The 22,545-nt window shown below is 46.7% G+C and overlaps 1 protein-coding gene across 4 annotated transcripts in view; it reads right to left on the reverse strand.

The window, feature by feature from the left end:
- TMEM39A (transmembrane protein 39A) overlaps positions 1–22,545 on the reverse strand; it is a 122,910-nt gene that overhangs the window by 40,914 nt on the left and 59,451 nt on the right. For 2 of the 4 annotated variants that reach the window (XM_063956752.1, XM_063956753.1), the window contains exon 1: positions 20,973–21,254. The exons of 1 other annotated variant lie outside the window; for it this stretch is intronic. The gene's annotated coding sequence lies outside the window, so the exon portion shown is untranslated. Of the gene's footprint in view, positions 1–20,972; positions 21,256–22,545 lie in introns of those variants that run through there. One more of the 4 variants, XM_063956755.1, reaches the window with a different exon arrangement.

The raw sequence follows: 22,545 nt of genomic DNA on the forward strand, positions 1-22,545 counted from the left end.
CTGGCACCGCCATCTTACAGCTGATATTGGGACAGTATACCTGATATGAGGCGCAGTCTAATGGCTGTGAGGGGAGGCAGTGGTCTACCTGCTCTGGCCTTGTAGGAACATTAGAATGAAATAGAGAACATTACACACGTGAGGGGTTGTACCTGACTTACTGCACCACCCTGGTAAAATGAAAACTTACTTCTGGAAATCAGCATAAGTAGAAAACTGAAGTCAATGCTATATTTGTACCTAGCTAGATGGGATGCAGTTGGCATCCCGACGTACGGGATCCCGGTACCTGTCAGAATGCCGACATCGGAATCCCGAACATAAGTATGGCAGGGAGGATTAGGGTTATGCTGTGGGGGGGATTAGGGTTAGGATGCAGGGGTGGGGGGATTAGGGTTATGCTAAAGGGGGATTAGGGTTAGGCTGCGGGGCGAGGGTTAGGTGGGTTAGGCTGCGGGGGAGGGTTAGTTTAGCTGTGGCCACCTGTCGGGATTTTGGCGCTTGGGATGTCGATGTTGGTATTCTGACTGCCAGTATCCCCTACACAATTAGATGCCACTAGAACGCTGTATGCTCCAGCCATTGTGCTGATGGTTGACATTCTCAAAATGCACAGAAGGGTGGAGCTTCTCTATTCTTAATCAATGAAAAAAGGGGATGAAGAAATTAAAACCTAAAATAATCCTAGCTGTGAATAAGTCACTTTACAGTCTCTTAATGAACTGTAAGACTCGGTAAAGATGGATGGAACACACTGGTGTGGGCTGAGAGGTAGGGAAATTAATAAGAAACTGAAAGTATGTGACCTAGCACACCACAACCATTTCTGCTTTTTTGACTCATCTCAGTCTTTTTCCCTTGACAAGAGGTTCTTACAGTCTGATGGATGAAGGAAAGAAATACCCTAAGCACCGTCAGGCAGAGCAGAGGACAATTACACTGGACCAAGCACAAACAGCTGCCAGTTTCCTAGGCCTTGGGAACCACTTTGGCCAAAGTAGGTGGATGCGGATCCTTCCTGGCTCTGGACATAAACACTGCACTGTCCACCGAAAATCCCAGCTATAAAACACAGTTACCGATCAGATGAAGAAGATCTCTGTGGAGGAACAGCATTGAAAACTGGAGCGCAGGCAACTGGGCAAAAAGGTGCAGTTTCCCATAGCAACCAATATCTCTCTCCTTTCCAGGGCATAAATACTGATCACCTCAACACCTGGCTGAGCAGCTATTCCTTGACAAGCACAGACATGCTGCTAATGTCTCAGGCAGCTGAGGTCCCAGCTCAGATTAACCCCTTCCACGCTGCATTTGGGGGTTTCTAATTGCATAGATTTTATTGTGAGTTACGGCTTCACGTCTTATCTATATAACATTATACTGCACATAGTGTACATGAAGGGGTTTCTTGTGCCAACATACTGAAAGAGACCACTATTTTCCGCCCATTGCTTGGGGATAACCGGACAAATATCACAAAACAAATGATTAAAAATTAACGAGTAATCAGAGTGAAATAGGTTTCCTCTAAGTGCAAACAGATGCACTGTAACTACAATATCAGTTACCATTACATGGATGTAGCAATATCACACCGCGTGTAGGATAGTGGCCAGCGCAGTCTGTACAGAATCCGTGGGAGTGACGCAAGCCGTTCCAGGCGCTGGCAGGGGTAATGCGATGCAGAAGTAAGTGCTATATGACATCGCTAGATGACTTCAGGTTGACATCAATGAAAAGAGCCAAGTGACTTTAATTTATAGGCTCCGTAAATATTGAAAAACCCAAAGTAAATAAAAAGGTTTTGGCTGTTATGCCCAGGTTACCTCCTATTTACTGACATTACAAGTTCCGTGTGTAGAATAAATCTTTTGTTCTTTGAAGTTGATTTGTGTTGTCTTTGGCTACGATTAATGTTGTAACAAAACCACCAAATAAAACAGAATATCACCCATCAAGAGCAAGTCAATCAAATGCAGTAACCTAAGGTTTCCTGAAACAGCCATAACCGGGGCTTGGAGCAAGACAGCACTGAGGCCGTAGGTTATAGGAAAAGCCCTGCTGCAGCCTTACCAAGCCTAAAGCCACAGGTTTTCCATTTGAGCCTGTGGAAGCCACAAGCGACTTTTGGCTTCCTAGCTGTGGTTCAACTACAATATCCAGCATGCCCGCTCTACCACAGTGGTACTACAGTATTTTAAGCTGCTTAGAATGATTTGGACAATAAGTCAGACCATAAAGATGCCTGAGGAGATAGCTGCGCCTATGCTTGTGATCCTATGCATCCGACACCTTTCTCTTCATAGACACAAACAGCACCACCTCCACACAGGAATCAGGCCGTGAACATGAGACGGTCTTACTCCCCTCACAAACTGAGCATTCAAATAAACACACACACACATATATATATATATATATATATATATATATATATATATATATATATATATATATAAAAGCTTGTCTAGAGGTCAGCGTATTTTAAAAAGAAAAAAAAAGGAAGTTAAACTTGGAAAAAGTATACATTGGGGTCGATTCAATCCACTGACCGTTGAATAGCGTCGGGAGTTAGCTCCCGGCGCTATTCAATACAGCCACAAGTGACCCTCAATTGTGGGGAATTCTTCTCTCACTCCTGGGGATGAGAGAGGAAATCCGACAAAAGTGCTGCTGCGCGCCCGGCGCGAGGCTGATTCTGTCGGGAATCAGCATCGCGGCGGGGAGTTAAGTCGGTAAATGCCCATTCTCCCAACAATTCAACCAGTTAAGTCGGCGAGAACGGACATTCGCCGACTTAACTTGAGCTGAATTGAATAGCTATTCAACTGTCAGTGAATTGAAATTGACCCCATAGAGAAATATGACAAAATAAGAATTTACTTACCGATAATTCTATTTCTCGGAGTCCGTAGTGGATGCTGGGGTTCCTGAAAGGACCATGGGGAATAGCGGCTCCGCAGGAGACAGGGCACAAAAAGTAAAGCTTTTCCAGATCAGGTGGTGTGCACTGGCTCCTCCCCCTATGACCCTCCTCCAGACTCCAGTTAGGTACTGTGCCCGGACGAGCGTACACAATAAGGGAGGATTTTGAATCCCGGGTAAGACTCATACCAGTCACACCAATCACACCGTACAACTTGTGATCTAAACCCAGTTAACAGTATGATAACAGAGGAGCCTCTGAAAGATGGCTCCCTAAACAATAACCCGAATTAGTTAACAATAACTATGTACAAGTATTGCAGATAATCCGCACTTGGGATGGGCGCCCAGCATCCACTACGGACTCCGAGAAATAGAATTATCGGTAAGTAAATTCTTATTTTCTCTATCGTCCTAGTGGATGCTGGGGTTCCTGAAAGGACCATGGGGATTATACCAAAGCTCCCAAACGGGCGGGAGAGTGCGGATGACTCTGCAGCACCGAATGAGAGAACTCCAGGTCCTCTTTTGCCAGGGTATCAAATTTGTAGAATTTTACAAACGTGTTCTCCCCTGACCACGTAGCTGCTCGGCAGAGTTGTAATGCCGAGACCCCTCGGGCAGCCGCCCAAGATGAGCCCACCTTCCTTGTGGAATGGGCCTTAACAGATTTAGGCTGTGGCAGGCCTGCCACAGAATGTGCAAGTTGAATTGTGTTACAAATCCAACGAGCAATCGACTGCTTAGAAGCAGGCGCACCCAACTTGTTGGGTGCATACAGTATAAACAGCGAGTCAGATTTTCTGACTCCAGCCATCCTTGAAATGTATATTTTTAAAGCTCTGACAACGTCCAACAACTTGGAGTCCTCCAAGTCGCTTGTAGCCGCAGGCACTACAATAGGCTGGTTCAGGTGAAACGCTGATACCACCTTAGGGAGAAAATGCGGACGCAGCTCTGCCCTATCCGAATGGAAAATTAAATAAGGACTTTTATAAGATAAAGCCGCCAGTTCAGATACTCTCCTGGCGGAAGCCAGGGCCAGTAACATAGTCACTTTCCATGTGAGATATTTCAAATCCACATTTTTTAGTGGTTCAAACCAATGGGATTTGAGGAAATCTAAAACTACATTTAGATCCCACGGTGCCACCGGAGGCACCACAGGAGGCTGTATATGCAGTACTCCTTTGACAAAAGTCTGGACCTCAGGGACTGAGGCCAATTCTTTTTGGAAGAATATTGACAGGGCCGAAATTTGAACCTTAATAGATCCCAATTTGAGACCCATAGACAATCCTGATTGCAGGAAATGTAGGAAACGACCCAGTTGAAATTCCTCCGTCGGAGCACTCCGATCCTCGCACCACGCAACATATTTCCGCCAAATGCGGTGATAATGCTTCGCGGTGACTTCCTTTCTTGCCTTAATCAAGGTAGGAATGACTTCTTCTGGAATGCCTTTTCCTTTTAGGATCTGGCGTTCAACCGCCATGCCGTCAAACGCAGCCGCGGTAAGTCTTGAAAGAGGCAGGGACCCTGTTGAAGCAGGTCCCTTCTCAGAGGTAGAGGCCACGGATCGTCCGTGACCATCTCTTGAAGTTCCGGGTACCAAGACCTTCTTGGCCAATCCGGAGCCACTAGTATCGTTCTTACTCCGCTCTGCCGTATGATTCTCAATACCTTTGGTATGAGAGGCAGAGGAGGAAACACATACACCGACTGGTACACCCAAGGTGTTACCAGCGCGTCCACAGCTATTGCCTGCGGATCTCTTGACCTGGCGCAATACCTGTCCAGTTTTTTGTTGAGGCGAGACGCCATCATGTCCACCATTGGTCTTTCCCAACGGTTTATTAGCATGTGGAAAACTTCTGGATGAAGTCCCCACTCTCCCGGGTGAAGATCGTGTCTGCTGAGGAAGTCTGCTTCCCAGTTGTCCACGCCCGGGATGAACACTGCTGACAGTGCTATCACGTGATTCTCCGCCCAGCGAAGGATCCTGGCAGCTTCTGCCATTGCACTCCTGCTTCTTGTGCCGCCCTGTCTGTTTACATGGGCGACTGCCGTGATGTTGTCCGACTGGATCAACACCGGTCTTCCTTGAAGCAGAGGTTCCGCCTGGCTTAGAGCATTGTAGATTGCTCTTAGTTCCAGAATGTTTATGTGAAGAGACTTTTCCAGGCTCGACCACACTCCCTGGAAGTTTCTTCCTTGTGTGACTGCTCCCCAGCCTCTCAGGCTGGCGTCCGTGGTCACCAGGATCCAATCCTGTATGCCGAATCTGCGGCCCTCCAATAGATGAGCCCTCTGCAACCACCACAGAAGAGATACCCTTGTCCTTGGAGACAGGGTTATCCGCAGGTGCATCTGAAGATGCGACCCTGACCATTTGTCCAACAGATCCCTTTGGAAAATTCTTGCATGGAATCTGCCGAATGGAATTGTTTCGTAAGAAGCCACCATTTTTCCCAGGACTCTTGTGTCCAGAATCATCCCTAGGAACAGCAGACGAGTTGTCGGCATTAATTTGGATTTTGGAATATTCAGAATCCATCCGTGCTGCTTTAGCACCTCTTGAGATAGTGCTAATCCCATCTCTAGCTGTCCTCTGGACCTTGCCCTTATTAGGAGATCGTCCAAGTATGGGATAATTAATACGCCTTTTCTTCGAAGAAGAATCATCATCTCGGCCATTACCTTTGTAAAGACCCGAGGTGCCGTGGACAAACCAAACGGCAGCGTCTGAAACTGATAGTGACAGTTTTGTACAACGAACCTGAGGTACCCCTGGTGTGAGGGGTAAATTGGAACGTGGAGATACGCATCCTTGATGTCCAAGGATACCATAAAGTCCCCTTCTTCCAGGTTCGCTATCACTGCTCTGAGTGACTCCATCTTGAACTTGAACTTCTTTATGTACAGGTTCAAGGACTTCAGATTTAGAATAGGCCTTACCGAGCCATCCGGCTTCGGTACCACAAATAGAGTGGAATAATACCCCTTCCCTTGTTGTAGAAGAGGTACCTTGACTATCACCTGCTGAGAGTACAGCTTGTGAATGGCTTCCAAAACCGTCTCCCTTTCGGAGGGGGACGTTGGTAAAGCAGACTTCAGGAAACGGCGAGGTGGATCTGTCTCTAATTCCAACCTGTACCCCTGAGATATTATCTGCAGGATCCAGGGATCTACCTGCGAGTGAGCCCACTGCGCGCTGTAATTTTTGAGACGACCGCCCACCGTCCCCGAGTCCGCTTGAGAAGCCCCAGCGTCATGCTGAGGCTTTTGTAGAAGCCGGGGAGGGCTTCTGTTCCTGGGAAGGAGCTGCCTGTTGCTGTCTCTTCCCTCGACCTCTGCCTCGTGGCAGATATGAATAGCCCTTTGCTCTCTTATTTTTAAAGGAACGAAAGGGCTGCGGTTGAAAAGTCGGTGCCTTTTTCTGTTGGGGAGTGACTTGAGGTAGAAAGGTGGATTTCCCGGCTGTAGCCGTGGCCACCAAATCTGATAGACCGACTCCAAATAACTCCTCCCCTTTATACGGCAAAACTTCCATATGCCGTTTTGAATCCGCATCGCCTGTCCACTGTCGCGTCCATAAAGCTCTTCTGGCCGAAATGGACATAGCACTTACCCGTGATGCCAGTGTGCAGATATCCCTCTGTGCATCACGCATATAAAGAAATGCATCCTTTATTTGTTCTAACGACAGTAAAATATTGTCCCTGTCCAGGGTATCAATATTTTCAATCAGGGACTCTGACCAAACTACCCCAGCACTGCACATCCAGGCTGTCGCTATAGCTGGTCGTAGTATAACACCTGCATGTGTGTATATACTTTTTTGGATATTTTCCATCCTCCTATCTGATGGATCTTTAAGTGCGGCCGTCTCAGGAGAGGGTAACGCCACTTGTTTAGATAAGCGTGTTAGCGCCTTGTCCACCCTAGGAGGTGTTTCCCAGCGCTCCCTAACCTCTGGCGGGAAAGGGTATAATGCCAATAATTTCTTTGAAATTATCAGCTTTTTATCAGGGGCAACCCACGCTTCATCACACACGTCATTTAATTCTTCTGATTCAGGAAAAACTATAGGTAGTTTTTTCACACCCCACATAATACCCTGTTTAGTGGTACCTGTAGTATCAGCTAAATGTAACGCCTCCTTCATTGCCAAAATCATATAACGTGTGGCCCTACTGGAAAATACGGTTGATTCGTCACCGTCACCACTGGAATCAGTGCCTGTGTCTGGGTCTGTGTCGACCGACTGAGGCAAAGGGCGTTTCACAGCCCCTGACGGTGTTTGAGGCGCCTGGACAGGCACTAATTGATTGTCCGGCCGCCTCATGTCGTCAAACGACTGCTTAAGCGAGTTGACGCTATCCCGTAATTCCACAAATAAAGGCATCCATTCTGGTGTCGACCCCCTAGGAGGTGACATCCCCATATTTGGCAATTGCTCCGCCTCCACACCAATATCGTCCTCATACATGTCGACACACACGTACCGACACACAGCAGACACACAGGGAATGCTCTACACGAAGACAGGACCCAATAGCCCTTTGGGGAGACAGAGGGAGAGTCTGCCAGCACACACCAAAAAAAGCGCTATATATGACAGGGATAGCCTTATAATAAGTGCTCCCTTATAGCTGCTTTATATATATCAAAATATTGCCATTAAATTTGCCCCCCCTCTCTGTTTTACCCTGTTTCTGTAGTGCAGTGCAGGGGAGAGACCTGGGAGCCGTCCTGACCAGCGGAGCTGTGAGAGGAAATGGCGCCGTGTGCTGAGGAGATAGGCCCCGCCCCTTTTCCGGCGGGCTCGTCTCCCGCTATTTTGTGAATCCAGGCAGGGGTTAAATATCTCCATATAGCCTCTGGGGGCTATATGTGAGGTATTTTTAGCCTTTTAATAGGTTTTCATTTGCCTCCCAGGGCGCCCCCCCCCCAGCGCCCTGCACCCTCAGTGACTGCGTGTGAAGTGTGCTGAGAGGAAAATGGCGCACAGCTGCAGTGCTGTGCGCTACCTTTAGAAGACTGCAGGAGTCTTCAGCCGCCGATTCTGGACCTCTTCTTACTTCAGCATCTGCAAGGGGGCCGGCGGCGCGGCTCCGGTGACCATCCAGGCTGTACCTGTGATCGTCCCTCTGGAGCTGATGTCCAGTAGCCAAGAAGCCAATCCATCCTGCACGCAGGTGAGTTCACTTCTTCTCCCCTCTGTCCCTCGTTGCAGTGATCCTGTTGCCAGCAGGAATCACTGTAAAATAAAAAACCTAAGCTAAACTTTCTCTAAGCAGCTCTTTATGAGAGCCACCTAGAATTGCACCCTTCTCGGCCGGGCACAAAAATCTAACTGGAGTCTGGAGGAGGGTCATAGGGGGAGGAGCCAGTGCACACCACCTGATCTGGAAAAGCTTTACTTTTTGTGCCCTGTCTCCTGCGGAGCCGCTATTCCCCATGGTCCTTTCAGGAACCCCAGCATCCACTAGGACGATAGAGAAAAGTTAATAAGGTTATTACAAAAGAAAGGAACAAATCAAACACAGCGGAACAGCCTCAGCTGCCTCCGGACTACAACTCCCAGCAGCAAAGGCCACAGGAAATTGTAAATGAGATTTAAAGGCAGTGCCATAGCTCACAGCCTAAAATAGTGATATCCTAATAACAAACGCCAAATGTCTGCAAAACTGACAAAACTCTGGTTTCATGGTTCAAATAGACAAAAGTAATGGAAGGGGTGGGGGCAATTTATGCTCCCAGGCTGATAACATATCAGGCACTTCCTGTTGTGCCGACAGGTATGCAATGTGCCGTTCTGGAATGGCCCATCACGCCAACATCGGGAATTTAATTCCTCCAAAAGTTTCCCAATTAGATTTTAGGATATAAAATCCTGGTAGGTTGATTACCAATTTAACACAGCCAGAAGTGATATGCGTCAGGGATGTATGGTGGTGCTCCCCTAGGATAGGAAGACCAGTGGGTGTACACTTATGGGCTAGTAGTTTTCAAAGTCCTGACCCCGTGACAGGTGAAACGCGTTGCTTTGACAGTAAATTATGGCACTATAATAGATGCTTCACATTAGTGGACAGCGCATGCATAAGGTTAGAAAAGCTTTATTTACAAATCGCAAGACACCAAGGACAGACCCCTTTTTTGTTATTTTTTTTTAAATCTATATTATCCTCTTGTTTTGCATTGTCAGTACAGGTTGAGTATCCCTTATCCAAAATGCTTGGGACCAGAGGTATTTTGGATATCGGATTTTTCCGTATTTTGGAATAATTAGATACCATAATGAGATATCATGGTGATGGGACCTAAATCTAAGCACAGAATGCATTTATGTTACATATACACCTTATACACACAGCCTGAAGGTCATTTTATCCAATATTTTTTTATAACTTTATGCATTAAACAAAGTGTGTCTACATTCACACAATTCATTTATGTTTCATATACACCTTATATACACAGCCTGAAGGTCATTTAATACAATATTATTAATAACTTTGTGTATTAAACAAAGTTCGTGTACATTGAGCCATAAAAAACAAAGATTTCACTATCTTACTCTCACTCAAAAAAGTCCGTATTTCGGAATATTCCGTATTTCGGAATATTTGGATATGGGATACTTGGTTTTTGTGTGATTATCAAAGGAGAACAATTTTCAGCAGTTGTCAAATATCAAACGGATTCTGTTGCAAATTAGGAACATCTAATTGAGAAAACTAAGCAGCATTGAGGGTTCAGTAAGTCACCTTAACAAGAACTTTTAGGAAGTGGTGAAAAGTTATTGTCTCATTGAAAAGCCACGAATTTCACTGCAATCCAATGGATTCTTCCATCTCTGCATATTGAAGTATTAGTGCTCAGTTATAATACAAGGATGAACTGCAGCACACGTCTGACAATGAGTCGAGAACCAGGTCACACGCGCCCCCCCCCCCCCCCCCTGACCCAATATTTTATCTACACGACATGATATTCAAATATGATGTTGCTTGTTATAAATGTAAAGACAATAACAAATAATACTCTGTCATTAGTTTGAGCAATTAACATACACGGCCTAATCCAGCTTCAGAATGCACTGCCTGGAGCCACAAGGAAATCCTTGCCCAGATGCAATTGCATTGTAAATGTGCAGCACGTGATCAGATGCACGTGTTCTGCCAGTGCATTATAAATGTGCAACGTGTATGTGATCCAGATGCATGTGTTCTGCCAGTGCATTATAAATGTGCAACGTGTGTTCCAGATGCATGTGTTCTGCCAGTGCATTATAAATGTGCAGCGTGTATGTGATCCAGATGCACGTGTTCTGCCAGTGTATTATAAATGTGCAGTGTGTATGTGATCCAGATGCCTGTGTTCTGCCTGTGTATTATAAATGTGCAGTGTGTATGTGATCCAGATGCATGTGTTCTGCCTGTGTATTATAAATGTGCAGTGTGTATGTGTTCCAGATGCATGTGTTCTGCCATTGCATTATAAATGTGCAGCACGTGATCAGATGCACGTGTTCTGCCAGTGCATTATAAATGTGCAACGTGTGTTCCAGATGCATGTGTTCTGCCAGTGCATTATAAATGTGCAGCGTGTATGTGATCCAGATGCATGTGTTCTGCCATTGCATTGTAAATGTGCAGCACGTGATCAGATGCATGTGTTCTGCCAGTGCATTATAAATGTGCAACGTGTATGTGATCCAGATGCATGTGTTCTGCCAGTGCATTATAAATGTGCAGCGTGTGTTCCAGGTGCACGTGTTCTGCCAGTGCATTATAAATGTGCAGCGTGTATGTGATCCAGATGCATGTGTTCTGCCAGTGTATTATAAATGTGCAGCGTGTATGTGATCCAGATGCATGTGTTCTGCCAGTGTATTATAAATGTGCAGCGTGTATGTGATCCAGATGCATGTGTTCTGCCAGTGTATTATAAATGTGCAGCGTGTGTTCCAGAAGCATGTGTTCTGCCAGTGCATTATAAATGTGCAGTGTGTATGTGATCCAGATGTATGTGTTCTGCCAGTGCATTATAAATGTGCAGTGTGTATGTGATCCAGATGTATGTGTTCTGCCAGTGCATTATAAATGTGCAGCGTGTATGTGATCCAGATGCATGTGTTCTGCCAGTGCATTATAAATGTGCAGCGTGTGTTCCAGAAGCATGTGTTCTGCCAGTGCATTATAAATGTGCAGCGTGTATGTGATCCAGATGCATGTGTTCTGCCAGTGCATTATAAATGTGCAGCGTGTATGTGATCCAGATGCATGTGTTCTGCCATTGCATTGTAAATGTGCAGCACGTGATCAGATGCATGTGTTCTGCCAGTGCATTATAAATGTGCAGCGTGTGTTCCAGATGCACGTGTTCTGCCAGTGCATTATAAATGTGCAGCGTGTGTTCCAGGTGCACGTGTTCTGCCAGTGCATTATAAATGTGCAGCGTGTATGTGATCCAGATGCATGTGTTCTGCCAGTGTATTATAAATGTGCAGCGTGTGTTCCAGAAGCATGTGTTCTGCCAGTGTATTATAAATGTGCAGCGTGTATGTGATCCAGATGCACGTGTTCTGCCAGTGCATTATAAATGTGCAGTGTGTATGTGATCCAGATGCACGTGTTCTGCCAGTGCATTATAAATGTGCAGTGTGTATGTGATCCAGATGCACGTGTTCTGCCAGTGCATTATAAATGTGCAGAGTGTGTTCCAGATGCACGTGTTCTGCCAGTGCATTATAATTGTGCAGCGTGTATGTGATCCAGATGCATGTGTTCTGCCAGTGCATTATAAATGTGCAGCGTGTATGTGATCCAGATGCATGTGTTCTGCCAGTGCATTATAAATGTGCAGCGTGTGTTCCAGAAGCATGTGTTCTGCCAGTGCATTATAAATGTGCAGCGTGTATGTGATCCAGAAGCATGTGTTCTGCCAGTGCATTATAAATGTGCAGCGTGTGTTCCAGAAGCATGTGTTCTGCCAGTGTATTATAAATGTGCAGTGTGTATGTGATCCAGATGCATGTGTTCTGCCAGTGTATTATAAATGTGCAGTGTGTATGTGATCCAGAAGCATGTGTTCTGCCAGTGCATTATTTCTCTATCGTCCTAAGTGGATGCTGGGGTTCCTGAAAGGACCATGGGGAATAGCGGCTCCGCAGGAGACAGGGCACAAAAGTAAAGCTTTTACAGGTCAGGTGGTGTGTACTGGCTCCTCCCCCTATGACCCTCCTCCAGACTCCAGTTAGATTTTTGTGCCCGGCCGAGAAGGGTGCAATTCTAGGTGGCTCTCATAAAGAGCTGCTTAGAGAGTTTAGCTTAGGTTTTTTATTTTACAGTGATTCCTGCTGGCAACAGGATCACTGCAACGAGGGACAGAGGGGAGAAGAAGTGAACTCACCTGCGTGCAGGATGGATTGGCTTCTTGGCTACTGGACATGAAGCTCCAGAGGGACGATCACAGGTACAGCCTGGATGGTCACCGGAGCCACGCCGCCGGCCCCCTCACAGATGCTGAAGCAAGAAGAGGTCCAGAATCGGCGGCTGAAGACTCCTGCAGTCTTCTTAAGGTAGCGCACAGCACTGCAGCTGTGCGCCATTTTCCTCTCAGCACACTTCACACGGCAGTCACTGAGGGTGCAGGGCGCTGGGGGGGGGGCGCCCTGGGAGGCAAATGAAAACCTTTAAAAAGGCTAAAAATACCTCACATATAGCCCCAGAGGCTATATGGAGATATTTACCCCTGCCTAAATGTACTAAATAGCGGGAGACGAGCCCGCCGGAAAAGGGGCGGGGCCTATCTCCTCAGCACACGGCGCCATTTTCTGTCACAGCTCCGCTGGTCAGGAAGGCTCCCAGGTCTCTCCCCTGCACTGCACTACAGAAACAGGGTATAACAGAGAGGGGGGGCAAAATAAATGGCAATATATTAATATAAAAGCAGCTATAAGGGAGCACTTAATCATAAGGCTATCCCTGTCATATATAGCGCTTTTTGGTGTGTGCTGGCAGACTCTCCCTCTGTCTCCCCAAAGGGCTAGTGGGTCCTGTCTTCGTATAGAGCATTCCCTGTGTGTCTGCTGTGTGTCGGTACGTGTGTGTCGACATGTATGAGGACGTTATTGGTGTGGAGGCGGAGCAATTGCCAAATATGAGGATGTCACCTCCTAGGGGGTCGACACCAGAATGGATGCCTTTATTTATGGAATTACGGGATAGCGTCAACTCGCTTAAGCAGTCGTTTGCCGACATGAGGCGGCCGGACAATCAATTAGTGCCTGTCCAGGCGCCTCAAACACCGTCAGGGGCTGTAAAACGCCCCTTGCCTCAGTCGGTCGACACAGACCCAGACACAGGCACTGATTCCGGTGGTGAAGGTGACGAATCAACCGTATTTTCCAGTAGGGCCACACGTTATATGATTTTGGCAATAAAGGAGATGTTACATTTAGCTGATACTACAGGTACCACTAAACAGGGTATTATGTGGGGTGTGAAAAAACTACCAGTAGTTTTTACCGAATCAGAAGAATTAAATGACGTGTGTGATGAAGCGTGGGGTGCCCCGATAAAAAACTGCTAATTTCAAAGAAGTTATTGGCTTTATACCCTTTCCCGCCAGAGGTTAGGGAGCGCTGGGAAACACCTCCTAGGGTGGACAAAGCGCTAACACGCTTATCAAAACAAGTGGCGTTACCCTCTCCTGAGACGGCCGCACTTAAAGATCCATCAGATAGGAGGATGGAAAATATCCAAAAAGGTATATACACACATGCAGGTGTTATACTACGACCAGCTATTGCGACTGCCTGGATGTGCAGTGCTGGGGTAGTTTGGTCAGAGTCCCTGATCGAAAATATTGATACCCTGGACAGGGACAATATTTTACTGTCGTTAGAACAAATAAAGGATGCATTTCTTTATATGCGTGATGCACAGAGAGATATCTGCACACTGGCATCACGGGTAAGTGCTATGTCCATTTCGGCCAGAAGAGCTTTATGGACACGACAGTGGACAGGCGATGCGTAGAGGAGTTATTTGGGGTCGGTCTATCGGATTTGGTGGCCACGGCTACGGCCGGGAAATCCACCTTTCTACCTCAAGTCACTCCCCAACAGAAAAAGGCACCGACTTTTCAACCGCAGCCCTTTCGTTCCTTTAAAAATAAGAGAGCAAAGGGCTATTCATATCTGCCACGAGGCAGAGGACGAGGGAAGAGACAGCAACAGGCAGCTCCTTCCCAGGAACAGAAGCCCTCCCCGGCTTCTACAAAAGCCTCAGCATGACGCTGGGGCTTCGCAAGCGGACTCGGGGGCGGTAGGCGGTCGTCTCAAGAATTACAGCGCGCAGTGGGCTCACTCGCAGGTAAATCCCTGGATCCTGCAGATAATATCTCAGGGGTACAGGTTGAAATTAGAGACAGAGCCACCTCGCCGTTTCCTGAAGTCTGCTTTACCAACGTCCCCCTCAGGAAGGGAGACGGTTTTGGAAGCCATTCACAAGCTGTATTCTCAGCAGGTGATAGTCAAGGTACCTCTTCTACAACAAGGGAAGGGGTATTATTCCACTCTTTTTGTGGTACCGAAGCCGGATGGCTCGGTAAGGCCTATTCTAAATCTGAAGTCCTTGAACCTGTACATAAAGAAGTTCAAGTTCAAGATGGAGTCACTCAGAGCAGTGATAGCGAACCTGGAAGAAGGGGACTTTATGGTATCCTTGGACATCAAGGATGCGTATCTCCACGTTCCAATTACCCCTCACACAGGGGTACCTCAGGTTCGTTGTACAAAACTGTCACTATCAGTTTCAGACGCTGCCGTTTGGTTTGTCCACGGCACCTCGGGTCTTTACAAAGGTAATGGCCGAGATAATATTTCTTCTTCGAAGAAAAGGCGTATTAATTATCCCATACTTGGACGATCTCCTAATAAGGGCAAGGTCCAGAGAACAGCTAGAGATGGGTTTAGCACTATCTCAAGAGGTGCTAAAGCAGCACGGATGGATTCTGAATATTCCAAAATCCCAATTAATGCCGACAACTCGTCTGCTGTTCCTGGGGATGATTCTGGACACAGTTCAGAAAAAGGTTTTTCTTTCCGAAGAAAAAGCCAAGGAGTTATCTGACCTGGTCAGGAACCTCCTAAAACCAGGAAAGGTGTCTGTACATCAATGCACAAGAGTCCTGGGAAAAAATGGTAGCTTCTTACGAAGCAATCCCTTTCGGCAGATTCCATGCAAAGGGATCTGTTGGACAAATGGTCAGGGTCGCATCTTCAGATGCACCTGCGGATAACCCTGTCGCCGAGGACAAGGGTATCCCTTCTGTGGTGGTTGCAGGAGGCTCATCTATTGGAGGGCCGCAGATTCGGCATGCAGGATTGGATCCTGGTGACCACGGATGCCAGCCTGAGAGGCTGGGGAGCAGTCACACAGGGAAGAAATTTCCAGGGAGTGTGGTCGAGCCTGAAAAAGTCTCTTCACATAAGCATTCTGGAACTAAGAGCAATCTACAATGCTCTAAGCCAGGCGGAACCTCTGCTTCAAGGAAGACCGGTGTTGATCCAGTCGGACAACATCACGGCAGTCGCCCATGTAAACAGACAGGGCGGCACAAGAAGCAGGAGGGCAATGGCAGAAGCTGCCAGGATCCTTCGCTGGGCGGAGAATCACGTGATAGCACTGTCAGCAGTATTCATCCCGGGCGTGGACAACTGGGAAGCAGACTTCCTCAGCAGACACGACTTTCACCCGGGAGAGTGGGGACTTCATCCAGAAGTTTTCCACATGCTATTAAACCGTTGGGTAAAACCAATGGTGGACATGATGGCGTCTCGCCTCAACAAAACACTGGACAGGTATTGCGCCAGGTCAAGAGATCCGCAGGCAATAGCTGTGGACGCGCTGGTAACACCTTGGGTGTACCAGTCGGTATATGTGTTTCCTCCTCTGCCTCTCATACCAAAGGTATTGAGGATTATACGGCAAAGAGGAGTAAGACTAGTGGCTCCGGATTGGCCAAGAAGGACTTGGTACCCGGAACTTCAAGAGATGGTCACGGACGATCCGTGGCCTCTACTTCTGAGAAGGGACCTGCTTCAGCAGGGTCCTTGTCTTTTTTAAGACTTACCGCGGCTGCGTTTGACGGCATGGCGTTTGAATGCCAGATCCTAAAAGGAAAAGGCATTCCAGAAGAAGTCATTCCTACCTTGATAAAGGCAAGGAAGGAAGTCACCGCGAAGCATTATCGCCGTATTTGGCGAAAATATGTTGCGTGGTGCGAGCAGCGGAGTGCTCCGATGGAGGAATTTCAACTGGGTCGTTTTCCTACATTTCCTGCAATCAGGATTGTCTATGGGTCTCAAATTGGGATCTATTAAGGTTCAAATTTCGGCCCTATCAATATTCTTCCAAAAAGAATTGGCCTCAGTCCCTGAGGTCCAGATTTTATCAAAGGAGTACTGCATATACAGCCTCCTGTGGTGCCTAAGGTGGCACCGTGGGATCTAAATGTAGTTTTAGATTTCCTCAAATCCAATTGGTTTGAACCACTAAAGAATGTGGATTTGAAATATCTCACATGGAAAGTGACTATGTTACTGGCCCTGGCTTCGGCCGGGAGAGTATCTGAACTGGCGGCTTTGTTTTATAAAAGCCCTTATTTAATTTTCCATTCGACATAGGGCAGAGCTGCGGACGCGTCCGCATTTTCTCCCTAAGGTGGTATCAGCGTTTCACCTGAACCAGCCTATTGTAGTGCCTGCGGCTACAGACGACTTGAAGGACTCCAAGTTGTTGGACGTTGTCAGAGCCTTAAAAATATACATTTAAAGGACGGCTGGAGTCAGAAAATCTGACTCGCTGTTTATACTGTATGCACCCAACAAGTTGGGTGCACCTGCTTCTAAGCAGTCGATTGCTCGTTGGATTTGTAACAAAATTCAACTTGCACATTCTGTGGCAGGCCTGCCACAGCCTAAATCTGTTAAGGCCCATTCCGCAAGGAAGGTGGGCTCATCTTGGGCGGCTGCCCGAGGGGTCTCGGCATTACAACTCTGCCGAGCAGCTACGTGGTCAGGGGAGAACACGTTTGTAAATTTTTACAAAATTGATACCCTGGCAAAGGAGGACCTGGAGTTCTCTCATTCGGTGCTGCAGAGTCATCCGCACTCTCCCGCCCGTTTGGGAGCTTTGGTATAATCCCCATGGTCCTTTCAGGAACCCCAGCATCCACTTAGGACGATAGAGAAAATAAGAATTTACTTACCGATAATTCTATTTCTCGGAGTCCGTAGTGGATGCTGGGCGCCCATCCCAAGTGCGGATTATCTGCAATACTTGTACATAGTTATTGTTAACTAATTCGGGTTATTGTTTAGGAAGCCATCTTTCAGAGGCTCCTCTGTTATCATACTGTTAACTGGGTTTAGATCACAAGTTGTACGGTGTGATTGGTGTGGCTGGTATGAGTCTTACCCGGGATTCAAAATCCTCCCTTATTGTGTACGCTCGTCCGGGCACAGTACCTAACTGGAGTCTGGAGGAGGGTCATAGGGGGAGGAGCCAGTACACACCACCTGACCTGTAAAAGCTTTACTTTTGTGCCCTGTCTCCTGCGGAGCCGCTATTCCCCATGGTCCTTTCAGGAACCCCAGCATCCACTACGGACTCCGAGAAATAGAATTATCGGTAAGTAAATTCTTATTATTTATTATTTATTTATTTATTAACAGTTTCTTATATAGCGCAGCAAATTCCGTTGCGCTTTACAATTTGAAATAACAATAACAAACTGGGTGATAACAGTCATAGAGGTAGGAAGGCCCTGCTCGCAAGCTTACAATCTATAGGGAAATAGCACCTTTCCTTGTGTACATATGCCTATCTATTGCATAAAATGAGAAGACATGTGAGGATATATGTGGACTGTACAGAGTGGATGTAATTTGATAGGAAGGTTTATGAAAGTTATGTGGGTGGTTCAGGAATTTGATACGCTTGCCTAAAGAGGTGAGTTTTGAGGGAACGCTTGAAGGTTTGGAGACTAGAGGAGAGTCTTATTGTGCGTGGTAGGGCATTCCACAGAGTGGGTGCAGCCCGATGAAAGTCCTGCAGTCGTGAGTGGGAGCGAGTAATGAGTGTGGATGAGAGACGCAGGTCTTGTGAAGAGCGAAGAGGTCGGGTTGGGAGATGTTTTGTGATAAGCGAAGTGATGTACGTTGGTGTAGTTTGGTTAATGGCCTTGTGTGTGAGTAAAAGTATTTTATATTGAATGCGGTAGAGTACAGGTAACCAATGGAGGGACTGACAGAGTGGATCTGCAGACGATGAACGTCTAGCGAGGAAGATAAGCCTCGCCGCTGCATTCAGAATGGATTGTAGTGGTGAGAGTCTCGTTTTGGGAAGACCAGTTAGGAGACTATTGCAATAATCAATGCGGGAGATAATGAGAGCGTGGATTAGAGTTTTAGCAGTGTCTTGTGTAAGGTGTGGTCGTATTTTGGATATGTTTCTTAGATGCATGTAACATGATCTTGAGACAGATTGAATGTGGGGAACAAAGGACAGATCAGAGTCAAGGATGACACCTAGGCAGCGAGCTTGTGGGGTAGGGTAGATAGTCGAGTTTTCAACAGTGATAGAGATATCAGGTTGGTACCTACTATTGGCCAGTGGAAATATAATTAACTCTGTCTTTGAAATATTAAGTTTGAGGTTGCGAGATGTCATCCAGGATGAGATGGCAGAAAGGCATTCAGTGACACGGTCCAGTACAGATAGGGACAAGTCAGGGGAGGATAGGTAGATTTGAGTATCATCTGCGTACAGATGATACTGAAATCCAAAAGAGCTGATTAGTTTACCAAGAGATGAGGTATAGATAGAGTAAAGCAGAGGACCCAAGACTGAGCCTTGCGGTACTCCAACTGAAAGAGGTAGCGAAGAGGAGGTAGATTCAGAGAAGCGAACACTGAAGGAGCGATTAGATAGGTACGATAGGAACCAAGAAAGGGCTGTGACTTTAAGACCTAGGGATTGTAGTGTCTGTATGAGAAGAGAGTGGTCTACAGTGTCAAATGCAGCAGATAGATCTAGAAGAATAAGTAGTGAGTAGTGGCCTTTAGACTTTGTAGTGACCAAATCATTAACCACTTTAGTCAGTGCCGTCTCTGTGGAATGTTGGGAACGGAAGCCTGACTGAAGTGGGTCCAACAAAGTGTATGAGTTAAGAAAGTGTGTGAGTCGAGTGTAGGCAAGTCTCTCAAGTAGCTTAGAGAGACAAGGGAGCTGAGAGATAGGGCGGTAGTTTGAGAGAGCATTAGGGTCAGAATTTTGTTTTTTTTAAATGGGAGTAATCACTGCATGCTTGAAGAGTGAAGGAAAAATACCAGTAGAGAGAGAGAGATTACAGATGTTAGTTAAGGTAGGGATGAGCACCAGAGACAGAACTTTACTTATTTGTGAGGGTAAAGGATCAAGAGGAGAGGTAGTAGAGCAGCAGGATGAGAAGAGTGATGATACTTCATCTTCATTTGTGGGATCAAATGAAGAAAGAGTGCCAGAGGGTTCAGGTAAAGAACGGAGCAGGTCACTGGCTGCCGAAGAGCATACCATTTCATCTCGGATCTTATCAATTATAAATGTGCAGCGTGTATGCGATCCAGATGCACGTGTTCTGCCAGTGTATTATAAATGTGCAGCGTGTATGTGATCCAGATGCATGTGTTCTGCCAGTGTATTATAAATGTGCAGCGTGTATGTGATCCAGATGCACGTGTTCTGCCAGTGTATTATAAATGTGCAGCGTGTATGTGATCCAGATGCATGTGTTCTGCCAGTGTATTATAAATGTGCAGCGTGTATGTGATCCAGATGCACGTGTTCTGCCAGTGCATTATAAATGTGCAGTGTGTATGTGATCCAGATGCACGTGTTCTGCCAGTGTATTATAAATGTGCAGTGTGTATGTGATCCAGATGCACGTGTTCTGCCAGTGTATTATAAATGTGCAGCGTGTATGTGATCCAGATGCATGTGTTCTGCCAGTGCATTATAAATGTGCAGTGTGTATGTGATCCAGATGCACGTGTTCTGTCAGTGTATTATAAATGTGCAGTGTGTATGTGATCCAGATGCACGTGTTCTGCCAGTGCATTATAAATGTGCAGTGTGTATGTGATCCAGATGCACGTGTTCTGCCAGTGTATTATAAATGTGCAGCGTGTGTTCCAGATGCACGTGTTCTGCCAGTGTATTATAAATGTGCAGCGTGTGTTCCAGATGCACGTGTTCTGCCAGTGCATTATAAATGTGCAGTGTGTATGTGATCCAGATGCACGTGTTCTGCCAGTGTATTATAAATGTGCAGCGTGTGTTCCAGATGCACGTGTTCTGCCAGTGCATTATAAATGTGCAGTGTGTATGTGATCCAGCTGCATGTGTTCTGACATTGTAATGTAAATGTGTATTGTCTGTGATCCCAATGCATGTGTTTGGCCTCGGAAATAGATATTTGTAGCATGTGTTCCAGTTGCATGTGTTTTGCCATTGCAATATAAATGTGCAGCGTGTGTTCCAGTTGCAAGTGTTTTGCCATTGCAATATAAATGTGTAGTATCTGTGCTCCAGATACATGTATTGCCATTGCAATATAATGTGTAGCGTGTGATCCAGCTTCATGTGTTCTGACATTGCAATATAAATTAGTAGCGTCTGTGATCCCGGTGCATATATTTGGCTTTGGAAATATATATTTGCAGTGTGTGATCTTGATGCATGTGTGCTGCCATTGCAATATAATTGTGCAGCATGATACAGATGTACTGTACGTGTGCTGCAGCTGTATATTCTAGCAGTGTGCATTCCAACCCTGCAGTATCAATGCACAACTGCCACATAATGATGTATATACACAGTACAGGAAAACATATGAATGCCAGGTACGTGACTTCTGCCACTGCAATATATAATAAGCACAGTATAGGAGCATAAGCGTGCATCATGGATGGAGGGGGTGTTACTCACACATGTACAGGCAGCAGTGGGGGCAGCAGCTCAGGCATCAGATGAGCCCCTTCTCTTCCCACAGCAGCTGCGGGCTGGGCTGTCAGGCTGACACAGGGGCCGGGGCAGATCGGTGCTGTTGGTGCATGGTGGGCCCGGGCAGTGTGCAAGCAGTGGGGGTGCAGGGGCAGCCGGACCACCCTCTGCAGCAGCAACAGCCTCCGTCACCCCAACTCTCCGCAACTGCTGCTGCCCAGGAGAGACGTGGCAGAGCGAGCTGATGGCGTCATTACGGGGCGACGGCTGATCGCGCATGCGCCTCGGTCAGGAGGTCCCTCGGGGCGGCCACGGCGAGGGGAATTCCGACCGCCATATTGGTGGTGGCACAGCTGGATGGATGTTTATTTTTCCATGCATGTGTACAGTTCATGTTTTATCATTTAGCTGTGGAACTATCAGTTATGGCATGGCATGCTGGAGTGTTGATGCCTATGGCAACCAATCTGATTGTACGTGACAGTTTCTAGGGTACTTACACTGAAAGTAAACATCTGATTGGTTGCTATGGACAACAGCAGTGGCATCAAACAGACTAGTATGGAATATGTGTACAGTACTGTGGCACTCTTACACAGTAAAGATGGTTGCATTTTGCAAATGTGCAGTAGCACATCAGGTTGGCGGTTGCATTTCCTTGAAGACTCTGGGTCCTAGTGCAGTGCCCTGACTCTGTGCAGCATAGGAAACAGTGCAGAGGGGTCTGGGACTGAGGGTCGACAGCACAAAGGTCGACACACCTTAGGTCGACGCCAATTGGTCGATACACCTTAGGTCGACATGGACAAAAGGTCGACATGGACAAAAGGTCGACAGGAACAAGGTCGACATGGAAAAAGATCGACATGAGTTTTTAATGTTTTTTTGGTGTCGTTTTCTTCGTAGAGTGACCGGGAACCCCAATTAGTGCACCGCGTCCCCTCGCATGGCGAGCGAGCTTCGGGCATGGTGCCTTCGCTCCGCTACCGCTTCGCTCGGCACACTTTCCCGTTCCAATCGTAGTCCACGTGGATCGTTAAGTATGAAAAGGTTCAAAAAAAGAAAAAAATCGTGAAAAAACTCATGTCGACCTTTTTCCATGTCGACCTTGTTCCTGTCGACCTTTTGTCCATGTCGACCTAAGGCGCGTCGACCAATTGGCGTCGACCTAAGATGTGTCGACCTTTGTGCTATCGACCTGGAGTCCGGATACCAGTGCAGAGTGCTACTCTCCCAACAACATTAATTTCTACAATTATGTAAAAGTGTAAATCTTCTGTTGCGTAGTCATGATCCTCTTACTGAGGGAGAAGCCTGTAGATCTGCAGACCAGAATAGGAGCACACCAACTGCATCAAATCACTTCTCTGCCTCTTGGTTAATATCTGGTGTCGCTGCCCGTGTACACTGTGGGGCTTAAAGGCTCCTTCTGTCATTGTTTGGTGACATTGGGTATTTTCACAATACTGGGTCTCCTACTGACTTTGTACATGTGCCAAAAAATAAGAATTTACTTACCGATAATTCTATTTCTCATAGTCCGTAGTGGATGCTGGGG

The sequence above is a fragment of the Pseudophryne corroboree genome, chromosome 2, assembly GCF_028390025.1.
Source record: "Pseudophryne corroboree isolate aPseCor3 chromosome 2, aPseCor3.hap2, whole genome shotgun sequence".
Lineage (NCBI taxonomy): Eukaryota > Metazoa > Chordata > Amphibia > Anura > Myobatrachidae > Pseudophryne > Pseudophryne corroboree.